Source organism: Tetrao urogallus (genome assembly GCF_951394365.1).
Source record: "Tetrao urogallus genome assembly, chromosome: 1".
NCBI classification, from domain to species: Eukaryota; Metazoa; Chordata; class Aves; order Galliformes; family Phasianidae; genus Tetrao; species Tetrao urogallus.
This window is the reverse complement of record NC_136813.1, coordinates 181,037,161-181,060,201: the sequence shown is the minus strand read 5'-3', so window position 1 is coordinate 181,060,201 and position 23,041 is coordinate 181,037,161. Positions and strand designations below refer to the sequence as shown.

The 23,041-nt window shown below is 40.8% G+C and overlaps 1 protein-coding gene across 1 annotated transcript in view; it reads right to left on the bottom strand.

Annotated features, from left to right (window-relative positions):
• Positions 1–23,041, bottom strand: part of RELN (reelin) — a gene marked incomplete at both ends in the record, with an annotated part of 268,207 nt that overhangs the window by 159,940 nt on the left and 85,226 nt on the right. The window lies entirely within an intron of this gene.

The following is a 23,041-nucleotide window of genomic DNA, read 5'->3' as shown; positions in this document are numbered from 1 at the left end:
TGATCCAGTGAGCTATAGCAATACTGTTACATGCTGGGTATAAAGGTAGACATTGAATGGTTCCCAGAAATCCTTTCTGAAAACAAGGAAAACTTGTCCAAATAAGGAGAACCTGCACTGCCCATCCTCTGACTGTTCAGTTTCTGAACAACACCCCACCTTCTTGGTCTTTGCCTGTCCTTCTCTTTCTATCTCCATCTCTGAGGAAGTGATACACCTGCAGCTGCACAGTTTCTGTACTAGAGGCACTATCAGTTTTGTCTAAAGAATAAATATTTCCAATTAACAATTCACAGCTAGCAGGCCAGTTAATGTACCTTGAAGAAAGATGCATAATTTTGTTTTCTTCTAATCGGCCAGAGATCCAGTGCAATTTGATATGCTCTTCTCTTACAGTGCTACGCTAACAGCACTAGCTATTCTTTATTTCCAATTGCTTAATTCATCTCTCATTCCTAACTGTGATGTTACAACTTAATTTCATCTTGCTGATTTCAAAACATTTCAGTATTTATCAATTGACTCTGATTTCCAATTTCTTGCAGCCAAAGTTCTTTCATACACACTCTTCCTACATGTTCTTCACCCTTTCCATCTCAGTAATGGAAATAATTAACAGATTGTCCCTTGAAACAGTCTCAGTCCAACAGTAAGATACTGAAAGCAACCTTATGAGAATGATTGTTCAGGCAACTGTGTGCCACTTCTAATGGATCACACCTGGCTTGCTTATGAAACTGTCAGGAAAGAGCATAACATCTTGGTCTGCAGAGGAAACTCAACATACATAGTTTTTCCCTCAGCTATTGTGCCAGCTACACTGACAGCGTAGAGCAATAAAATACATCTAATATTACGTTTTTCAGATACAGTGGATCCTCAAGGTAAAACTCATCTGCAAGCTACCTAACGGGAGTAAATGAAAACTCCATTGGGATTTAATTTGTATCTTGCTTAATTAGGAAAATTCTAGTTTCCTGTACTCCTATGTCCAGTAAAGAAATATTATGGCCACTGATACTTTTAGGGCACTCAGGCTACTCCCTTCTCTGTGCATGTTGTTTTTTCTGCAGCTTGGACTTTTCAGAGGCATAGGAGAATCTGGAGAGGAGCCTCACCAGGTAATGATATTATTTTGGGCACAGAGCTGGGATCATGTTCATAATATAAAGTTTTGATCCCTACCACGCTCATTATGGAACTATTTTAGGATTTCAAACACAGAGTCAGCAGCCAGTATGGTCTAAATTTTGATGTGTCCATTATCCCCTGTTTGATAGCTGACAGGAGCCAATTATTGCTGCTTCATAGCAGGAGCAACCTGTGCCCAAGGTCAGCAATACTTTTCAGGACAGGCACCAGTTCCTGCAGCACATACTCCCGGTAGCTCCACTTTTGCAATGGAATATGCATGAGTTCTGCACCAGAGCCAGAGCAGTTTCAGAGAATTACAAAGGGCAATGCTTCTGTCTTTTTTCCAGTGCTAACTTCTTCCTTTTCCCTCTATTTATGCATTACACATGGAGCATATGCCAGTAATGAGGTGCAATTATGCAGCAACTAAAATACTTTCAGAATGGAGCGCAAGATGTACCTTTCCTGCATTGAATTGCCACTGTTAGTGATAATAAAATCATAAAATCATTTGCAGGGACTGTTAAAGGTCATCTAGACCAACTCCCCTGCAATGAACAAGTACACCTACAGCTCGAACAGGTTGCTCAGAGCCCTGTCCAGCCTGATCTTAGATGTATCCAGGGATGGGGCATCCACCACCTCTCTGGGCAACCTGTGCCAGTGCCTCACCACCCTTATTGTAAAAACTGTTTCCTTATATCCAGTCTAAATCTGTTAGTTTGAAGCAATTTCCCCCTTTCCTATCACAACCAAACCTTTTAAAGAGACTCTCCCTTTCTTTCTTACTGCCCCCTCTCCCTCATCATTAGATACCGAAAGGCTGCGCTGAGGTCTTCCCCAAGCCTTCTCTTATCCAGGCTGAACTGCCCCCGTTCTCTCAAACTGTCCTCATAACAGAGATGTTCCATCCCTTGGATCATTTTTGTGGCCCTCCTCTGGAAGTGCTGCAATGGGTCCATACCTCTCGTGTACAAAGGACTTTACATGCAGACACTCTCCAACCGAGGTCTCACCAGCACAAGGTAGACCAGAGTTCCTCCCCGATGGGTAGCTTAACAGAAAGGGATCATGAATTTGTACATTTATCTTTAAAAAATGTGTAACATACCCAAAACCATATTGATCCCCAGACGGACTCTCAGGTCTAAAGCAACACAAGGTTTATGGGAACTATAATAAAAATAACATTGGCAACATCTAAAACAGCTCTAGCAGAGAAATAAATTTATTTCAACAATTAATTACAGGGGCTTGTTTTCTTGACATAGATGCCTATAACTGACTTCTGTTTTTCAAAAGTTTCTGTACAGTCCTCAGTGTAGTTAAATACCACGTAGATGAAAGCACTTGCTAAATATTAATTGGTTTTACTCCTAACCACCTGTAGTCCTGCTGTCACTCTATGGTAACTACTTCTAGCATATGGCCAACTGACCAACCAAGCACAGCGGAAAGGCAGCATGCATGCTTCTTGTGCCCCAAGGCAACTCCTTGCTATGAACCAGTCTTTCCCAGGGGGTGAATAATAAAAGAAAAAAGGATGGGAAAAGGAACATCCTGACATGGTAAGTGAGTGCTTTGAAAGAAAAACAACTTAGAGGTAATAAGATTCCTCTATACATTAACTTCACGCCTCCATTAGCCTAGATGAATCTGTCTGCTTGGGGCTATGTAAGAGAGAAGGGAAAATGTGTTTTTAACAGCAGCCAGAGAAGATAAACTGCTGAGAGAGGACAAAAGGACTCTGAGCAGAGGAAGGCTCTATCTGGCTAAGAGGCTTGCTATCACTTCAAGACATCACCAATTCCATGCTTTGTCTCTAGGAATTCTGTAATGAACTTCACTTCCTCAAGGTGAAAACAGGCAGTAACAAAGACTTTCAGACTGTCACCAAAAAGGAGAAAAGAAACATGATCTTCTGAATCCACACTTGACTTATATATAGTCTATGTCACCTGTGAAGGAGAATGGGGAGGACCACCGTACTAACAAGTCTGAAATCTCTGTTCATATGCAGCACTGCCAGCTCCCATGTACGCACCCTAAGTGACATAATTTTGTCCCCTGTGCAATTATAGAAATTGTTCAAGCCCTCGGGCAGTTTGGGAGAAGCAAGTCTAAAGATGTTCACATCCACTTTCATCTTCCCTCTGCTCTTACAGGGACTGGCAGCATCATTCCCTCAGAGGGGAAAGTACCAGCAGAGGTCTTCAGGAGGCATTGGGAATGTAGATTTCCTGCAGTAAACTACCCCATTTCATGATAGACAGTTCAGACAGGTTTTCAACAGGATTGCGGAAAACAAGCTTATAGAATCGTAGAATCACAGAATGGTTTAGGCTGGAAAGGACCTTAAAACTAATCTAGCTCCAATCCCATGCCACAGGCAGGATTTTCAACCAACAGATTAAGCTGCCCAGAGCCACTGAATGCCTCCAAGGATTGAGCACTTCGGCTTCCATTTGATAAAAAACCACACTGATTAAAGAGCACAAGTTTGATGTGTGCATTCTAAAACTACGGTTTTGACTCTGCCCCCTCTTCCCCCCCCCTCCCCCCACTTTTACCAACTGTTTCTTCCCCGAGGTACAAAAAAATAAAGTCAGCTGTGCTGGCCATATTCAGTGGGAACTGCCAGGGAGATCTGGCAAGTAAGATGCAATTATTTATGTCAACATTAGTGCGAGAGGCTGGAATTAGCATGCTTGCTCTAAAAGCCTGGATCAGAAGAGAAAAAGCTTCAGAGGGGGAGGGATTAAAATGGCCAGCAGAAGGCAGTGTATGCTAGAGGCGAAAGAACAACCAACCCAGCCAGGGTAGCTGTGGTGGCCTGAAGTCTGTGGACCACAGTCATAGAATCCTGGAGTCACAGAACATTCTGAGTTGGAAGGAAGCCGTAAGTTTGAGTCCAGTCATTGAGTCTAGCTCCCGGCTCCACACAGGAACACCCAGAATTCAAGCCCTGTGTCTCAGAGCATTGTCCAAACACTCCTTGAACTCTGGCAACTCGGGGCCGTGCCCACCGCCCCCTGGTGCAGAGCCTTTCCCGCGCCCCTTTTCCCGCCCCTCCCCTGACGCAGCTCCATGCCGTTCCCTCGGGCCCAGTCGCTGTCACACAGAGCAGAGCTCAGCGCTGCCCCTCCGCTCCCTGTGAGGAGCTGCAGCCTCCATCAGCCTTCCCCTCAGCTCCTCTGCTCAGGTCCCAGCACACCCAGGGACCTCAGCCTCTCCTTTTTTCCCGTTTAGACCCCTCACCATCTTTTTAGCCCTCCTTTAGACATTCCCTAATAGTTTTACATCTTTTTTCTACTGTGGTGCCCAAAACATACAGAATAAGAGGAACAACGACTTTTTCTGTTTATCTCCTGCCTCTGAAATTACCTCCAGGGATGGCCCATGTGGCAACTGGGAATCCAACACAGGGTGGAATGAGCAAATGTGTGGAGATTTTGAAATTAACAACAAAGTCAGAAAGTTTTCTGTCCAAGAGAAGAAAATGCAGAAGGAAGGTCAAAAGGCTTCTCAGAAAGATCCAATAAACAATAAGGAAATAAAAGTTCTCCTTTTCATAGAATCATAAAGGGTGGAAATGACACTAAGGTCATCTAGTCCAAATGTCAACATATCCATTTTTTGGATGTCTTTGTTGTTAAGACAGCATCTGTGTACAGAAGAGAGTGCGTGTGTGTCCATATCAATCAGCGTGAGCTGAGACTGCTCTGCTATTAATGAAACATGAAGATGTGGATAAGGCTGGTGGAAACCTCCACTTGTTGGGACAAACCAACATGTGCAGCATGAGCTGATTCCCCCTCGCACACACCATCTGTGCACTCTAAGGGGCTCACTGAACTCTTCTCCAGTTGCCAGCCCCAGCCTGCACGCAGCCAGTCCTGCAGGACATTTCTCTCCGCGCACACCATGAAAAATGTGCATTTTTCAACCTACAACTTCAACCACACTCCAGATGAGGCACTTTCAAAATGTGCAGTGGTCCATGTACCCTTCTGTATGTTGGCCTGATGTGTGCATTACATTTCCAACTGTGTACATGGTCCAATGCACACCTACAAGACATATAGAGAACAGGGATCCAAGATCTATCTCTAAGCATCTTCTGCACATATTTTGTAATGTGGCTACCACCTAAACATGCAAAATTCCCTCCTGTTTCAATCAAATATATTAGTTGAAATAATGATATAACGTGCCATTCATTTTTACCGTCTTATTTTTTCTCAAAAGTACTGATTTATTTTTCATGGTCAGTCTCTTCTAGTATAGTTGGAAGAGCTGAGAAAGCCACCCTCCATCTTGAGACATGAGTTTTGAGTCAGCTTGGAAACAATTTCCATTTCTCTAATAAAGGTGAGGTGGGTTTCTTGTTGCTCTCTTTGGCGTAAAAAAAAAAAAGAGAACATATGAAAATATGATGTTTTCCTATACATAAATGTAGAAGAAAATATGAAAGGAGTAATATGGCAGTCAAATGGTAGTATCAGTTGAAGAACAATCTGATTAGCAGATTTAAGTTCTTATGGTTTAACAATGAAAAACTGTCTATGCTGCATGCACTTAGAAGTGTTGCTCTGATTAGGGGTTGATTTAAATACATATTTAAGTGCTTTCTTTAACCGAGCTTTTGTATTAGAAAAAAGTCTGCAGGTAGACAAATAAATTAGGTGAACATTTAATTCTGGAGTTGCATTTCTTGAATATTACAGAGAATGCAGTTATGGCTGCAGCACTGGAAGCAGAAGGGTGTGCAGGCAGCCTCAGCCCCAACACATTATAATTTACAAGAATTTTCCTTTTTAATGCTATAAACACACCATATTTTTGTTTGGCTGCAAGGACTGAGTACAGAATGGATTAACAACAAAACAGTAACTATGCATTATCAAAGAGGAAAATATTAGGAATTACCATTTTCAGCTGTGTGCAAGCATTTCCAACCTCTTTTCCCCTGTATCCCAAAGAATAAAAAGATGCTTTTTCACTTCTATCTACTTTGATGTGACTAGAATGATTAGAGCCTCTTATTGACTGAAAGCAGATTAGGAGAATAGTTTCTTCCCAGCTACAGGAAACCCAACATTTTTATTAGTATTCTGCATTGTGTGATTATAAAGGAAAGCAAATTCTATTTTTTTCTACTCTTTAAAAATAGAGGTTTTTGCAGTGGCATCTGCCAAGCAGTCAGTTCATATAAATAATAGAACAAGCATCTATTGTCTGTACATTGACACAGTGCCAACAACTAGGTCTCTCTTTTTCACCTTTTCCCATGTCTGGGAGAGGGTTCTGTCCTTGTCTTAGGCTTTCCAGCCTATTGTGCCTAACTATCTAGTGAAACATTGATTGTATGTATTTTGGGCTGCTAATGTGTTGAGCATGTATAAACACTTAAAGTCTATATTTAGCTCTATCCTAATGGACGTCTTATATCTTTTTGAGATAAAAAAGTGTTTTCATTAAATTCTGCTTGTATAATCTTCTAAAGTGCATATTTAATCAAAATGTCTTTCAATCACCTAAATTATCCTTCAAGAACAACAACAGAAAACTGACAAGCACCAACAAGTGTTTTGCTGTATCACGGCATACAGAATTAAGAAGAATTAATCTTCACTGTGGATTTGCAAAGTACCCAACATCTCTAAAAGTGTAAACATTTGTTAAGTCTAGGTTGGATGGAACCCTGGGCATCTGATGAAACCCAGGTGATCTGATGACAATTCTGTCCACAGCAGTGGATTAGAAATAGATGAGCTTAATGGTCCCTTACAACCTAAGACATTCTGTGATCCTATGAAATACATAGAAGTGCCCAGAGAGGTTGTGGAGTCTCCTTCTCTGGAGATATTCAAAACCCACCTGGGCTCCTGTGTAACCCCATGTAAGGAACCTGCTTTAGCAGGGGGTTGGACTAAATGATCCCCAGAGGCCCCTTCCAACCCTTATAGTTCTGCACTGATTCTGTGATTTCACTGTTTGGGTTTGAGCAGCCTGCTGTCTTTTGCTGCCTATAGCCCCCAGAAGACACTGCCAGCAGCTGCAGATTAGCTGGACCGTATGAAATTCTGGAACCTCAGCCCTGTATTTGCTTTACAACCCACACAGGGAAATCCTCACATAGCCAAATTAACCCCATTTCTTAACAAGCACTCAATTCAGCACTAATTACAGAGATGCAACTGGTGCATCCACAATACGTAAGGCAGATTAGAAAGCTAGGAAACTGAGTAAAAGAATGTCCATAGGCTGCAGTGCATGGTCAGTGGTACTCGACTGATTCCTATGGCTTAACTGGACACTGACACGTTCCCTTTATCTTATATGTCTCTGTACACTTCCCACTGTCCTAAATATTTTCAGAGGACTGAGAAAAGAATGAAGCACACGAGCCTTTCACAGTTTGGTACAAACCACATAATGGTAGGACCTGCTACAATAATTATTGAAGAAGAACTGTTCTCTGCTTTTCAAAGAGGGAATTTCAGCCCCTATTGCTTCCTACATGAGGGGAATACAACAGATCTCCTGGAATAAAAAAGCAGAGTCACTAATCACACAAAGGACAGTTATTTCTCCTCCTTGGTTTTTCATTTGCAACCAGATTTATGTGGTGGAAGAAAGCACATATCCCTTAAGACCATACCAGCTTACAAACAGAAATAGGCAGGTGAAATACTGCCTTAGGAGAGTAATTAATTCCATCAGCTACGGAAAAAATGACAAATTTGTTAAGTATTGCAGAACTCTAGCCAAAAAAAGCAGGTGGAAGGACATCAGGAATATGGCATAAACTGGAGAGACTACAGTGAGGAGGTCTGGCACTGATCATAGGATCTGGGTACACGGGGAGGGGTAGGAGGATGTCCGGAAGGCACTGCAGGAGTGGGCTGAGATATGCTGTGAGAGCACCTGGGAGCACCATAGTGTGGGTGCTGTGGGGACTCACTGCCCAAAGGGGTACAAAACAGGTTTATGGATTCTGCTGCTCATGGCACAGCGTGGTGTTTCTTCAACAAACATGTTTGTTTTAGAGAGGCCCACTTTCATAATGCCGCTTCTGAGCCATAGGCAGAATTTTTGGTTCCTCCACCAGGAGCCCGTGTCTGGCCACACAGACTCATCATCACTCCCAGAGAAGATCATAGGATGATAAGAAATCCAAGCTGGAAAAGACCTTGGGGTTTCCCCAGGCCAACCTCCTGCTCAGAGCAATCAGCCACACTAATTATATGCACACAGCCCTGCAGTGGCTTTTTCCAAAATGTCTAACAGCATGTCCACACTCACAGCTCTGATATCTGTGAATGCTTTTACATAATAAAATACTGCTAAAGTTACCAAGTTAATTTTAAACAAAAAGTGCGATGTGAATTTAACTTGAATTGGTCAGTCACTTGGCACAGTCATAAACACTTCAAATTTACAGCTAATTTGGACAGCAACATCCCATGTAATATACTGTTCTAGCAGTAATGAGTCTGAACGCATGCTTCTCACTAGGAAGCAATCCATGATTTATCTCACTCGTAAATAAATTACCCTCTAAGCTACATGGCCATAATATCTCCTTTTGATAGTGTGTTGGTAATAACTCTTTAAACCTATTATTAAAAAAAGGACATCAAGCTCTAAAAGCCCTTCTCTTAAAATGGAGTATTAATGATGGGATCTATAACCACTGCCTTGAAAGAAGCCAAAGTAACAGAGAATTTGCAAGTAGTAATGTAGGTACTTCCAAGGGAGATGGTATCAGTGCTTTACTACTGACTCATTTTTCCTCTGAGCACAGATTTGTTTTCAGAAATTATTGGCAAAGTAAGCACAGCATTAGAATGACTCCTAGCAAGAAAATACCTTGATGATATTGTGATACTCTTCAGCACACTTGCAGTTCTGGGTTCTCTGTGTTCCAAATGAACAACAAAAAAAAGGCGATATTGGGTAAAATGCAAACAGACTTTGAGTCTTTATTTGCTAACTTCAGTTTCTAATCGGAAAGAATACATTGGGAATTCAGTTCAGCTGTGTAGCCAGGAAGTTGAACTTTTCAAATACGGACAAATAATTATTGCACTATTACATGAAATATTGCTTGGGTTCTGAAGTTGCTGTGCCTGGAATCCCAAATACTAAAGGATTCCAGATGAAGGCATTCATTGGAGACCTGCACATCTGGTGGTGTATATAACAGAATGCTGCTCGATATTAGGGAAATTCTTGACTAATTTGTAAATCTAAGATGTTTATAGTTGATTAATAAAACAGCAAACTTGAGCTAACACTTATGATGAAATAAGACCTCATCTCAAAACTAATATGTTAATGGTTTTTCATAAAGCCACATTTTTAAAGTTTTTTTTTTTTATGTCTTCATGAAATAAACAACATAAAAGGTGGATTTGTTCTTGTGAATCTCTTATCCTCAACTAAGGAACTTTGCAGTAGGTCCACCACTGCATTAGGTACAAGCCCTGTGTCATTAGGGAAGAGACACATCCCACAAGCTGCTCAGGACAAATTCCAGAGTGCCAGGATAAATCAACAATGATTTTCTAGCATCCTGGCACTTCTGAGGAGTCCCTTTGGAAGAAATGTGTTGAGCAATGGCTCTATCGGAGTCTCTGTCAATGGTAAACAGTAACATCCCATCTCCAAGTTAAATCTTCCTGTTCAGTGTACAATGACAAGACATCAGATGTCTGAGCATCACTGTGGTGGATGAATTTAAAACAGAGACCAGATTTGATGGAACATCATATAACACAAGTATTTCCCATTTTAAATGGAATTGTCCCTTTTTGAGTGGTTACCAAACACCTAGTGATCTCTAAAGAGAAACTTGCGTTTGCACAGGGAATGGCTGAAATCCTGAACAACTAAAACAACAAAGAGATGATGTAACATAAGGTACAATGTACAATAAGGTGCTTTGCCCCTACAGATGAGATGGATGTGGCTGGGAGCCAAAAGATTTCAAGCAATACCCATCAAACAGATGGCAGAAACAACAGCAAACTGTAAACTGGTAAAGGCAGATATATGACGGAAATACAATCATCCATTTAGAAGAAAATAAGACATCTCTGAGAACGGCATCGAAAAACAATGCGGTAAAAATAGCAGCCCTAACTGTGCAGAACCACTTGTTTGGCACATGCTGAGGAAACAGATTTCATTCATTGGCAGAGATTAACTCTGCTATGTTATTCTAGTAGGAAGACTATGAAAAACAATATATTGTCATCAACAAAAACAATGTTTTAAAATATAGCTGGTGAACCACCTCTTTTAGCTTCCAGGTACATCCATCTCTGGGGAGCCCTCAGTCAAATTGCTCATCATGAGATTGGATTCCTTGCAAGACATTACTGCACATCTCCTTTTTTTTTTAAGTTTTTTGATCTCAAGTCAGACCCTTGCACTGAAGTTGAAGACGTTTTTATATAAGAATCATAATCAGTGGACACATGTCCACATGTATCTTCTAAGTTCAGAATTTCAAATGATATATTTATTTCTATTTCTCAATATATAATGAACCTAAACATTGTTCTACTGCACTATTGACTCTGAAGAAAATGTTATGAAAAACTGTGAGACTTCCTAAACAGAAAGAAACAGAAATTGCAGTATTTCTAATATTATCTAATAAAGATACCTTTAGGTAACAGAAGTTGTTTGTTTACAAATCCTTTTTGTTATATTTGTTGCAAAACTTTTTATGTTGCCTTGCTATAGAGAAACATCTCTCTGTTTTGCAGCTGCAAGAGTATTATGGAGGATTGCTCTTCAGTATTTCCATGCTGTTACCTGGTCTTTCAGAAAGTTTACAAATAAGAATACTGTAAAGACTTTTGATCTGTTGGTTGCATTTCCAAGCAACACCATGGTCCTCCCTTACAGCCACGCCAGCATCATATCTCTGATCTCCCAACTGAGACTCTCCCAACTGACAGCATTCCCAGAGCTTCCTTTAGCAAGGTCATCTCCATTCAAGCACCCAAGTGAATACACTGTAGACACTTAAGCTGCTGTCAGCTTTCAGTGAAAACGGATCTACGAGTACAGAAATAATTTGTGTAGGGAGAAGGGTGGATTGACAGACAGCATTATCACTCTTATCATGTATCTAAAGCTAAACATCCCTATGTTACATTCAATTTCCCTGCATGTTTTCCTTTTACTTGCTTTTAATTAGCACAGGCACCTCTTGGTGCCAGTGATGGCAAATTTTAATGTTACGGGCTGTCTGAAAACTGGACAGCTGCCCGGGAATTGGCTCTGTACTATGTCACCATGCAGTGCAGTAACCCATTTTAAAACATAACTTTCCTAACCAAATGTCACACAAAATAATGAACAAAAATTACCCCTAGTCATGCTATCTCAGAGCTACTACAAGGTGAAATTCTGAGCTTGAAGTTAGTTCCTGCAGTTGTTAACTCCTGATCCTAATGGAATTCTGTTGTCTCGAACACACCAATGACATTAAGTAACTCCATGATAGCTCTTTTGCTCCTGTCTGAGAATACCAGAACTAACAAGACTGAGGAAATGGCTTAAGCTCATTATTTTTTAGACTCATTCTTTTCAGACTCATTCCTTGGGATCACCAGGCACCAAAGCCACTTTCCCTCCCTTCCCTTCAAGTTCTTAGCATCCTTCCTGGAAGGATCTGCCACCAAATCATCCCAAGCTGCAGTTTGAGTGCTGGAAGGCCTAGGAATCCATAAGTCATCCTCTCCTGTGAGATAAAGGGATCCCTCAAGGTCCACAGATCATCCCAAAACACACCCATCACATATTTAGTGTCACCCAGACCAACAGTGGCAGCAAGGGCTGCACGTGTCAGGTAGCCAATAGGCCATCACTGAAGGGAAGAATGAGCCAAAGAGATGTTCCAGATAAAGTCTTTATGGAAGATTTGGAAGCAAACAGACACTAGAAGTAATTTTTAATTTGCACCGATAGACGTTTGGTTGTTTGTTTGTTTTTTTCCCAAGAAGAGTGTCTTAAGTCTTTCTTACAAAATAGATAGAATAGCCTGATTTGCAGAACTGAGGTAAAAAGATAATATTCAAAATTTTTTTCCTGCATAAATTTATATGAAAATGGAGGGAAAAAAAAGTTCCAGCTTTGTGTATAGAATTTTAACATATTTAAATTTTTTTTTTTTCCCTAATTCTAACAGAAATGTTCTTCTAATCTCAGTGGCAAGTCTAACATTATCTGCTCAGTGAACATTTTAGCTTTTGATTCTTTGTGGTCATAACATGTGATGGTTGTTTTGCTGACTCCAAGAAATGTCCAAGAGAGAATGTCCCTCATCTTACAGCCACTCACCCACAGTGAGTGACAGCCCTGGAGTCATCCACAGGTCTCCCATACCCCACACTGGTAATTAACTGCCTCTGCAGCACAAAGAGTTAAATCTTCTTCCTTCAAAATTACCTTTATATGTGAGTGATATCATCAAGAGTTCATATACACTTTGAGTAATATTGAGGTGAATCCACATTTCAAAGATCTGATGCCAAATTTAGGCTTTGCAAAAATGCGTATGTACATATACATAATGTTTATGTTTGTATATATATGTACATATATATATATAAAACAAAAGCTAAAGGGGTCAGAAATATTTACATAACATTAATAAAAAGTAAATAAATACTAGATAAATGCTTTTACAGGATTTTCAGTGCTCTGGATTTCAATGCAGCAATTCAATAGGAATTTAAAGAGACGAGTAAGGAAAAACTATAATGAGGAGAGTGTTTATATTTCTGTGAGGAGACAAATGAATATAACAGCAAATAACACTAGAAGCATTAGATTTTAAAATTGTAATTTAAATAATCAACTATAGCACTTATAATGCAGAATAGGCAAATATTTATTTTTAATTTTATGAATTCCTTTACTAATCAATTTAAATATATTCATGTAAATAGATTTTTAGTTTGTGGTGAAAATAATGATATCATTTGTACCCAAATAAATAAAAACACAAACGTCATTCGCTTGACAAACGGCCCTGTATTGCTATATTTTATTCTCACACGGAACATAAGGGCATATATAGAGTCTGAATGCAATCAGAAGAGGTATTGTAAAGTATATTTTTGACACCTTCTAGGCCCAACCCACACCTAAATGAGAGATTGGTGCCTCTTATGAATTAAACATAATTCTTGATTTATGTTCTGTAACCCTTGTATCAAAAACTATAGTTCCAGAGCAATGTCACTGGGAATTCATTTAATGATATTGATGGTACAGCTAACACAGGGAATGCAAAGTAACAAGCAGTGAAGAGCATGGCTTTATAAATCACTCCTGTAGAGCACACAAGGCAATAAATAACCAGCCATTAATTCTCACTAAATTATGCTAAAATACTTAAACTACTTGTGCAGCAAATTACAAATGCCTGCCATTTCTGTAAAAAAGTGAAACTTCTGACCAAGAAATTTTATCATATGATACCGCATATATCAAACTTTAGATCATTATTTTTTACCTGAGAACTTATTTCTTTACAGCAAAAAGCAGATTGCAAAGAAAATACTGCAGCTGCATTGTCCTCGATGCTACACACGTTCCAGCAAACCCTTCCCAGTGCCCGCAGTTCTGAATCACCCCTCTGCTGCTGTGAATCAGTGATGTGACTTTGCTGGCATCTGCCCAAATGCCTGCACACAAAGAGTGGGGAACACCTGAGCCAACAGCCCTGGACCAGGAGAGCTCATCCCATGGGTGTACAATGAGTAATGAGTTAATGAAAACATCTGGCATTAAAGGTGGTCAAGAGACACTGAAGGTACAAGTCTTTAGAGAGAAAGCTGGATAAGCTGTTTCGTAAGGTCCGATCTATAGAACTTGGGATAACTTAGTTTTCTGTAATGACACAGCATGAGTTATATATCTTTTTGTCTGTGTCTGAGAAGCTATTAAAACGTCTCTAATTGTACTTATCTATTCTAACTTTTGGAATCCTTTAGGGATCCAATCTCATATCCTTCACAATTTGTGAGGTACAAACTGTAGAGCTGGATTGTGACCCTATTGTGTGGGCCGTGAGTGGTACGATGGATGTAATGACCAGAAAAACAAGAAATTTGCTTTCCCAGGAACTTTGGGACCCCAGTCCTGACATATGACCCCAACAGGGAAGCCCTCTCATAAAGCTGTGCACAAATGCCTCATGGTCCTTGTTGGACCTGCTAATAGCTACAGAGAATCCAATCAGAGAAAAGTAATTGTACTCAAAAGAGCAAGATTGTAAACCCAAGAAATCTGGTTAATGTACCATGCATCCAATCGTACTGGCTGGTGCCCAAATAGAGCTCTTTCATGATACTTAGCCTAACTGGTCAAAAGGGAAAAACAGCAGTCTGACAAATTGTGCGCTTTATTCCTTTGTAAATCTATTAACTGCAAGGACAAATTCCACTCCTAAATCTTAGTGAGGAGGTTGAGGCTGAGTGCACGAGGAGGCCACTGCCCCTGTTTCGTACACATCATGATAAAACCACTTCATAATCTCTTTTAATCTTAATTAACAAACAGTGCTTAAATAGGCAATAAAATTGCTGGAGCTATTGGAACGTGTCAAGCCTGGGTCAGGAATGCTCATTGTCCGCACAGGCTCTCCCAAGGCCTGGCTAAGCTCACACCCTCACGAGGTTCACTGTCTCACCACAAGATCGCTCCTTCTTTTCTTTTCTTTTCTTTTTAAGTTTCCCAGGTTGTTTTCTCTGTCCCCAGTCGTTTTTGTATTTCCCAAAATAATGCTAAGAATTTGCCAATGGGAAACGCAGCGAACAGCCCTTTCTAACTATCCCATCTGGAATTATATCTCCTATTTTAACTTTTCCTTTGAAAAGAAACCACTTAAGTCTAACATTATTTTAGCTATGTTTTGAGAGTAAAGGTGTAATTATATTCTACATATATAAGCCTCAATGTTAACATTTAGTTTCACATATCCAGAACTGTGTATCAGTCTCTGGAAGACCAAAGATGATGCTCATCTCTGCAGGTCTGTCTTTGTTTTTTTTCTGTACAACCTCCAACAGCCCTTTGCATGCTAACAGCTGTAGAGTGCTCTTGCTCTTTAATTTGTTTCAGTAGTTAGATGAGCAGATTGAGGTCAGCATAATGCCCTCAAAATTCCTAGTGGCAAACCGCTGGTGTTACACATGTTAAATCTGAGATGGCCAAGGCCCAGACTTTTCCACATTAAAAATCCTGATTCTGACCCAGTTATCCAGCTTTGGCACAATGGTCCCAAAGACACACAGCAGCAGAATCTAATCTTGTATATTGCAAATATTAGATACAGGCAGAGCATCACGGTTTCAGTCTGCAGAGACCTGGTTCAGCTGTAAAATTAATCATAATAAATCTTTAAAATATAATGATAAATGTAGGCTATTTGTATGAACAATGACAGTCCAAATAATCACTGCTTTTTCTAGCAGCTATCTCAGCTATATTTTCTGATTCCAACAAAACCTTAAAATAAAGTACTGCCAGCAGCAAAAATTACACCTCCCACACTTCGCCCTAGTAGACCAGCACTCACCCTGTAGCTGAAGACAGCTATTCTTAGTTTGGTGCTATTTTGGTAACGCTACTGTTGATTAAACTTCACCCGTACAGACACCGTGAATGCACACTCCACATGCGTGCAGCAAACAGCCAGCTTTCAGCTGCACTCCGATGTGCGCTGCCCAGAGCTTCTGCAAGTTCTCTTAGCCTTTGGCAAGCGCTTAGCAAGAGAAGGTCTGCAGGAGTGCACAAGCATGAAAAGCATTATTGCACTGCCACTTCTCGTGCTAATTTTGTAATGGGGCTGTTAGAATTTCATTATAAACCACATTTTCAGAAGGGTTCATAAATCAACTGTGAAATGTATTCTTTGCTTGAACTTCTCACACAAAGAATACATTCAAATAGCATTATTATTTTGCCATTTTAAAACAAACAAGTAAAAAAACAAAAACAAAAACAAAAACCAAAAAAACACCGAACAGGTTTATTAAAAATCTATATATAACTTTTACAAATATAAATGGAAAGTTAAATTTACAGGTATAGCACTGATAAAAGAGTCATGGAAAGCTTCCAGCATTGGCCAGCATTGGGCTTCACTTGCCCCGTGACCTTGTTACTATACTGGAAAATCCAATCTTAGAGGAATTCAGTGCTCCTCAACCCATGAGCCACTCTCCAAAGTTCCTGTGCAGCTGAGAGCCACCAGACATGTGCCAAAACTCTTTGAGGGTCTGGGGCATGCACAGACTCCAGGCACAGCTCCCGAAATCATTGTCCAGGGATGATAGCTACTGTATCAAGGCTTTGGCCTCTGTATCTCCCCTTCTTCATCAGAGAATTTTCACTGCAAGTCACATAATGCAGCAAAAAAGCCCTGCTGCTAAAAAAAAAAAAAAAAAGGACAGAACCCCAGTTCTGAGATCCAGCTTAACTGCCTATGATAATAGGTGAACATTAAGGGCTATGGCCTGCAGATGCAAATAAATCGCACTTACCAACCTAAACCATTGTCACTAAACTATCCTTAAATGACAAACCTAAGTAATCCAAAAGTCATCTTTAACCAATTACAAAATTTCTATCAGTCTCAGAAATATTGGTTTCTGGTTATATATATATGTATTATTATTTTTGTTTTTTAATTCTTTTCTTGGTCCGCTGGGAACAAGAGAAACAAAACTACCAAGACAACAAAGCTATTTGAGAGCTCTGAACATTGCCACAAACAGGAATCCTAGCTACTGGCTAGATCCACGGTGGGTTACAAATAAACTGTGGAAATTTCCTTACAAATATAAGTAAACATTCCTGACATATCCTAGATAGTAGCAAGAGCGAGATCTTTTCCTTGTTTGTATTTCATTCAGCTAAAACATGCTAACAATTTGTACTCATAGAGTGTCCTCCTGTGATGCTTAGTTTTTGCATCAAACAAAGCATTAAAAGATCAGCCTTTAAAAGCTTAACAGTAAAAACAGACAAGTGCAATCTGTATGCACTGAAACTAATGACTTTTATGACAATCTACTTATCCGCAACATCAGTCTGGCAATCTAATGCATGAACTCCTGGAGTCTTAGTGCCCGAAGGTTGTGCCATATGGCACTGCAAATTTAGATTTAAATTTGGTTTCCATAATCCAATGGTCCTCTTTTAAAAGGCACAAATAAATGTACTAATAGATACATGAGGGCTGTATTCATTTTCAGGAAATTAGCATTAATTTGCACTTTTTTAAAGCATGACATATTCTTGGGGACCCTAAGAAATAAAACCCTTTTGTCAGCATGGACAACAGCTCCCCGACAAGAGGCCCTCATGTGGCATTGAAAAGGAGGAGAGGGAACTGGGTCACTTGAAAGCAGAACATACAATTATGTGCTACTCTTAGCGGGCTTAAGTATGTGCAAGTCCTGCACTTCACTGGCTGGAAGTTGCTGAGATCTCTGCAGCATGGTTACATGGGAGGCAGGAGAGTGCCTGTGTGAATTTGTGTGGAGTGACACCCTCACGTGTTCCACATGTGCTGCATCTGGTGACATCTGCATGTAGTCATGGCCTTACAGATTTCACAGTCCAGCCCTTCATAACTCCATAACTCCATAACTTCATAACTGAGCTCTGCGGAGAGGGACCTGGGTGTCCTGGTGGACGACAGGTTGGCCATGAGCCAGCAGTGTGCCCTCGTGGCCAAGAGGGCCAATGGCATCCTGGGGTGCATTAAAAAGAGCGTGGCCAGCAGGTCGAGGGAGGTGATCCTCCCCCTCTACTCTGCCCTGGTGAGGCCTCATCTGGAGTACTGCGTCCAGTTCTGGGCTCCCCAGTACAAAAAAGACAGGGATCTCTTGGAAAGAGTCCAGCGGAGGGCCACAAAGATGGTGAAGGGCCTGGAGCATCTCTCCTATGAAGAAAGGCTGAGTGAACTGGGTCTGTTCAGCCTTGAGAAAAGAAGACTGAGAGGGGACCTGATCCAGGTCTATAAATATCTGAGGTGTGGGGGGCAGAATGGTGAGGCCGGACTCTTTTCAGTGGTGAGTGGAGACAGGACAAGGGGAAACGGCCGGAAACTGCAGCATAGGAAGTTCCGCACAAACATGCGCAAGAACTTCTTTACAGTGAGGTGACGGAGCACTGGAACAGGCTGCCCAGGGAGGTGGTGGAGTCTCCTTCTCTGGAGATGTTCAAGACCCGCATGGACGCCTACTTGTGTGACCTGCTGTAGGGAACCTGCTTTGGCAGGGGGGTTGGACTCGATGATCTCTGGAGGTCCCTTCCAACCCCTACAATTCTGTGATTCTGTGGTAACTCCTTGAAACTAAAGAGATGGGCAAGAGCAGAAGGCTAAACTCCTCCCTTACTTGGCATGAGGCCTGGAGCATGTCCAGAGAAGGGCGTCAAAGCTATAAAGGGTCTGGAGCACAAGTCTGATGGGGAGGGGCTCAAGGAACCAGGATGGTTCCATTTAGAGAAGAGAAGGCTCAGGGGAGACCTTATCGCTCTCTGCAACTGCCTGAAAGGAGGCTGTGACAAGGTGGGGATTGGCATCTTCTTCCAAGTAATGGTGATAGGACAAGAGGTGATGGCCTTAAGTTGTGCCATGGAAGGTTCAGGTTGGATATTAAGAACAATTTCTTCTCAGAAGGAGTGGCGAGGCATTGGAACAGGCTGCCCAGGGATGTGGTGGAGTCACCATCCTTTGGGATGTTCAAGAAATGTGGAGGTGTGGCACTGAAGGATATAGGTTAGTGGACATGGTGGTGAAGGGCTGACAGACTTGGTGATCTTAGTGGTCTTTTCCAAACCTAATGATTCTGTGATTCTACGATTAGATGATATTGCGAAGAGCAACTCAGAAGCAGAAGACGTTGATCAATTCATTCATTGACTCTGGCTACTGTTTGCTGAGAACAATGGAAAATTTCCATTAACAAGTTAAAGACTCCACAGAGGAAAAAACCTGTTGCTGAAAGACAGTGGCAGACACACCACCATTTTTTGAAGCAAAGATGTTTTCATCATGTTAAGTAATTACAGAAATCCAACCTCTTGGGACCTTTTTTGTAAGGTTATTCCAAAATAGACTTATTTGCACATAGATAATTGGAACGATGACCTAATTGTCCATGCTATTTAAAACAGAAATATCTGGCCAACAATATCAGCAACCCACAGAACACTGCCAGCTCTGAGAGCAAAGGAACATGGGCTCCACAGCAGAGCACTTCACCTAAAGGAAAGGTCAGCTATCTCTGGCAAGCAGGAAAATACCCGAACAGATTCATGGCTGCTGGCAAGGAAGATGCTCAAGGCTGAATGTCTGTTCTTACAAAATTTCAGATGATATCCAGTATGAATAGAGTGCTGCAAGGGAATCAGGTGGTATGTAGGACACACAGGTCCAGAAGATAAGCAGAGTCCAGCTCCAGCTGCACCAGAGTCCCTCACTTGAAAGTTTCCTAGGCATAGAGACTGAGGCACATGGAGTTGCCATAGCCCAACCAAGGCAGACAGTCCCTCCAAAAATTAGGAACACAGGTACCTGACCAGTCATACTCCTGTGCCCCTACCTCTCACCAATGACCCCATGTCCAGCTTCCAGCACTGGGTCCACAATCAGTTCAGTAAACTATGGCTGTTAGTGATCCTTTTCTCCACCTTCTCAGTAACAGACCAAAAGGCAAAGCAAGGAGCCTGAAAGTAGTTGGTATTGATTAAGTTCCCACCTGGGTCCAAGGATCTCCAAGGAATTTTCCCACATATTGCCCCTCAGCCAGGCACCAGGCAACTTCCCACAGCCAGAGGAAGGAGTCAGAAAAAAATCCGCAATGCAAAACCTAACTGACAGATTAGATATCTGAGTTTCAGCTCTTAATTCCCCCATGAAGCTGGAGTCTGCATGGATGCTCCCAGCCCACAGACTTCAGGATGTCATACCACAGCACGTGCAGCAGAGAGCTGTGCTCTAGTTTCTCGCAGCCCAGGATGGCTCCACCAAAAGCCAGCCTTGAGTAGTTCAGCCTTCTCCACCTTCGTCATTTGGGATAATGAGGGTACCCACAGTCCAGACAGAGTAGGTGTTATCACTTCTAAAGCCTAATTCAGTTCTGTAAATCCAGATCGGGTGTCTCCAGTCATAGAATCATAGAATTACTTGAACTGCAAGGGACCTTAAAGATCTTGTAGTTCCAACCTCACTGCCTGGGCAGGGTTGCCAAGACATACTCAGCAACACATCATGCTGTGATCAGGTTTACAAGCTTAGGCTACATGGCTGCAGCGGCATAACTTGGGGCAGGTACTGCCTGGACATCCTAAATGGTGTTGGAAACCATGAGGAAAAGAGAACAAGCTTGGCTCTCCAAGGAGCCCCTCCTGGGTCTGGGTATGCATGATAAGCTGCATTCTTACATCCTTTCCATACTTGATTTTGATTCAGTAAACAAAGTTGCTGTAAAATTAGCAAGTGGAAAAGCCCTACTATCAGTTAGTGCTATTTACAGAGGATAAGCGTTGCTTTCACTCCACTGTTTTAAGGGAGTTAACCTTTCTAATACTTACACATACTGAAGAGACAGTGCTTCCAAATGCTATCATTTCGTACGGCCATCTGATTAAGATGCACTTCAAATAGGTTGAGACTTTTTTTTTTATTATGTTTTTTAACTTCGGGATTTTCTGAAAATGTCATTTTCCCTTTTCATTTTGGCAATCATACAAATTTTAGGGAAGTTTCCCAGTACTTCACATGCTGTCACAGCATCTTCAAGCTGCCTTTAGAGCTCTTCCATCATATTTTGTGTAAAGAAAAAAACTTTTAGCTCATCATTACAGCAGCTGCTAATGAAGATTTCTAGGCTTTTCTTTGTTTTAATTGATAAAGAGAGAATGACAAATATTTTAAATAGCCATTAAACAGTACTAAATCAATGGTATTTTACACAGTTTCTATAGAAGCATACAGCACATCCACTTTAATATCAAGTGAGTTAATTGTGATCAATGATACTAGAGTGAAAAGCAAATGAATTCTTAATGACAAGAAACATTACATGCTACAAAAATAGGAGCTAACAAGAAACCTAATTGCTGGATTTTTCATCTTACATCATTAGTAACTTCCACTATGTTGAAAAAATTAAAAGGAAAACAAGTATTTCAAAGACTTATGGATCAATCAATTTACAGCATATAATATGATTATGAAAGAAGGAAAACTTTAATATCTATTTTTCTCCATGTTATTGGAAATTTATTTTAACAGGTGTTAGATTAATTTGGAAGTTACCATTACAGAATTCAGGGTTACTTTTTTTAAACCACTGAATACAAGACTGGAGACTTAATGGCTGTCCTTGTCTCACTTTTACAACCTCTTTTGTTTGATTTGCAGATTTTAATGTGCATCATAACACCTCTCATCCAGCAGTAAGAAATTCTCTGGGGAACACTTGCAGAAAATAGGACATTGAGTCCATAATTAAAGTAATCTCTTCCCGGGCAGATGCTTCAGTTGGCTCTGTTATCACATATTACAAAAGGCATCTTGAGGCCTATAAAATGTGCAGCAAATGGCTTTGGAGATGAGAAACAGCAATTTTTCATCTAATTTTGATCCATAGACATGTAAGTACTGTATTCCCACTTTTTGGTACGGAGCCAAATAACTATTGTGGTTGTTGAAATAAGCTTGGCAGTAACCAAAATTAAAGAGTACTCCAGCTTTTATCCTCTGTCAGGAAAGCCTTTTTCTAACCATCTTTGCACTTAGCAAATAAGCATGCCATCTCAAATATGCGCGTTAATGCCTACATCTGGATTTAGAGAAAGGCTTTATGCAGCTTAACGCACATACACGTTCTCCCCATATACGCTTGTTGAAATCATCAGTCAAATTACGGCCCTAACATCTTCCCTGCCTTGCAAAGCAGTCTGTGATACTGATTGAAAGTGTTTCTACTGTTTATCTTTTGTATTTTATGGCATTTAGAACATGCTTTTTGAATGTGTAAGTAGGTTCTGCAAAGTAATTTGTTCGTATCAGTTATAATCCTTTGCACAAACACTAACGCTGATAGGAGCTGGGTGAGCTTTTAGAGGCTTTTGGTCTGCAACTGATGTGTTGCATGTGGGCAAGATTCGAGACTAGTGAAGTACTGGAAAAAAAAGAAAACAATTGGTTTTCTTCCATTTCTTTCTTTGAACTTGCTATTTTAAACTCTTCCCTACTTTGGTGGGAAATCAGAGGCTGCTGCAGAGTGCCTATTGCTTAAGGATTCAAAAATGCATTATTTCACAGAAAACGACACAAGGACATGTACCACAACTTAAACCAAACAGCTTATGTTGAGCTAAGAGACATATTTAGAGGAGTTCAACGTAACGTGCTAGATTTGTTGCATTTCTATCAGAAATGAAAGACCCAAGACACTTGAGAGGATAAAGGAAAGCAACGGCTAGTTAGGAAAGCACAAACCTGCGGTGGTATCATGTTTGTAAAATACTTGCTATAAGAAAAGTCATTAACAGCAACAACAGACAGCAAACAGCATGCAAAATACTTCAATTGTTTCCTTTTAGAATGAAATGCATTATTATTTCAACTGGTGCAGCTTCTCCAAGCCTTCTCCTAGGTGATTGCTCTTCACTATCGCAAGCAAATGGAACACAATTAATGGAACAGCTACAATAATGACATCCACCACTCCACCAGCAGTTTGTCAGTTATGAAAGTGGGTGCCACTCTGTTTTTGAGACTTCTGCTCCTGTGATTGAGCTGCTGAGGAAAAGTTACTGATGCAGTGCTGTCCCTACCCCAACTGTGAAA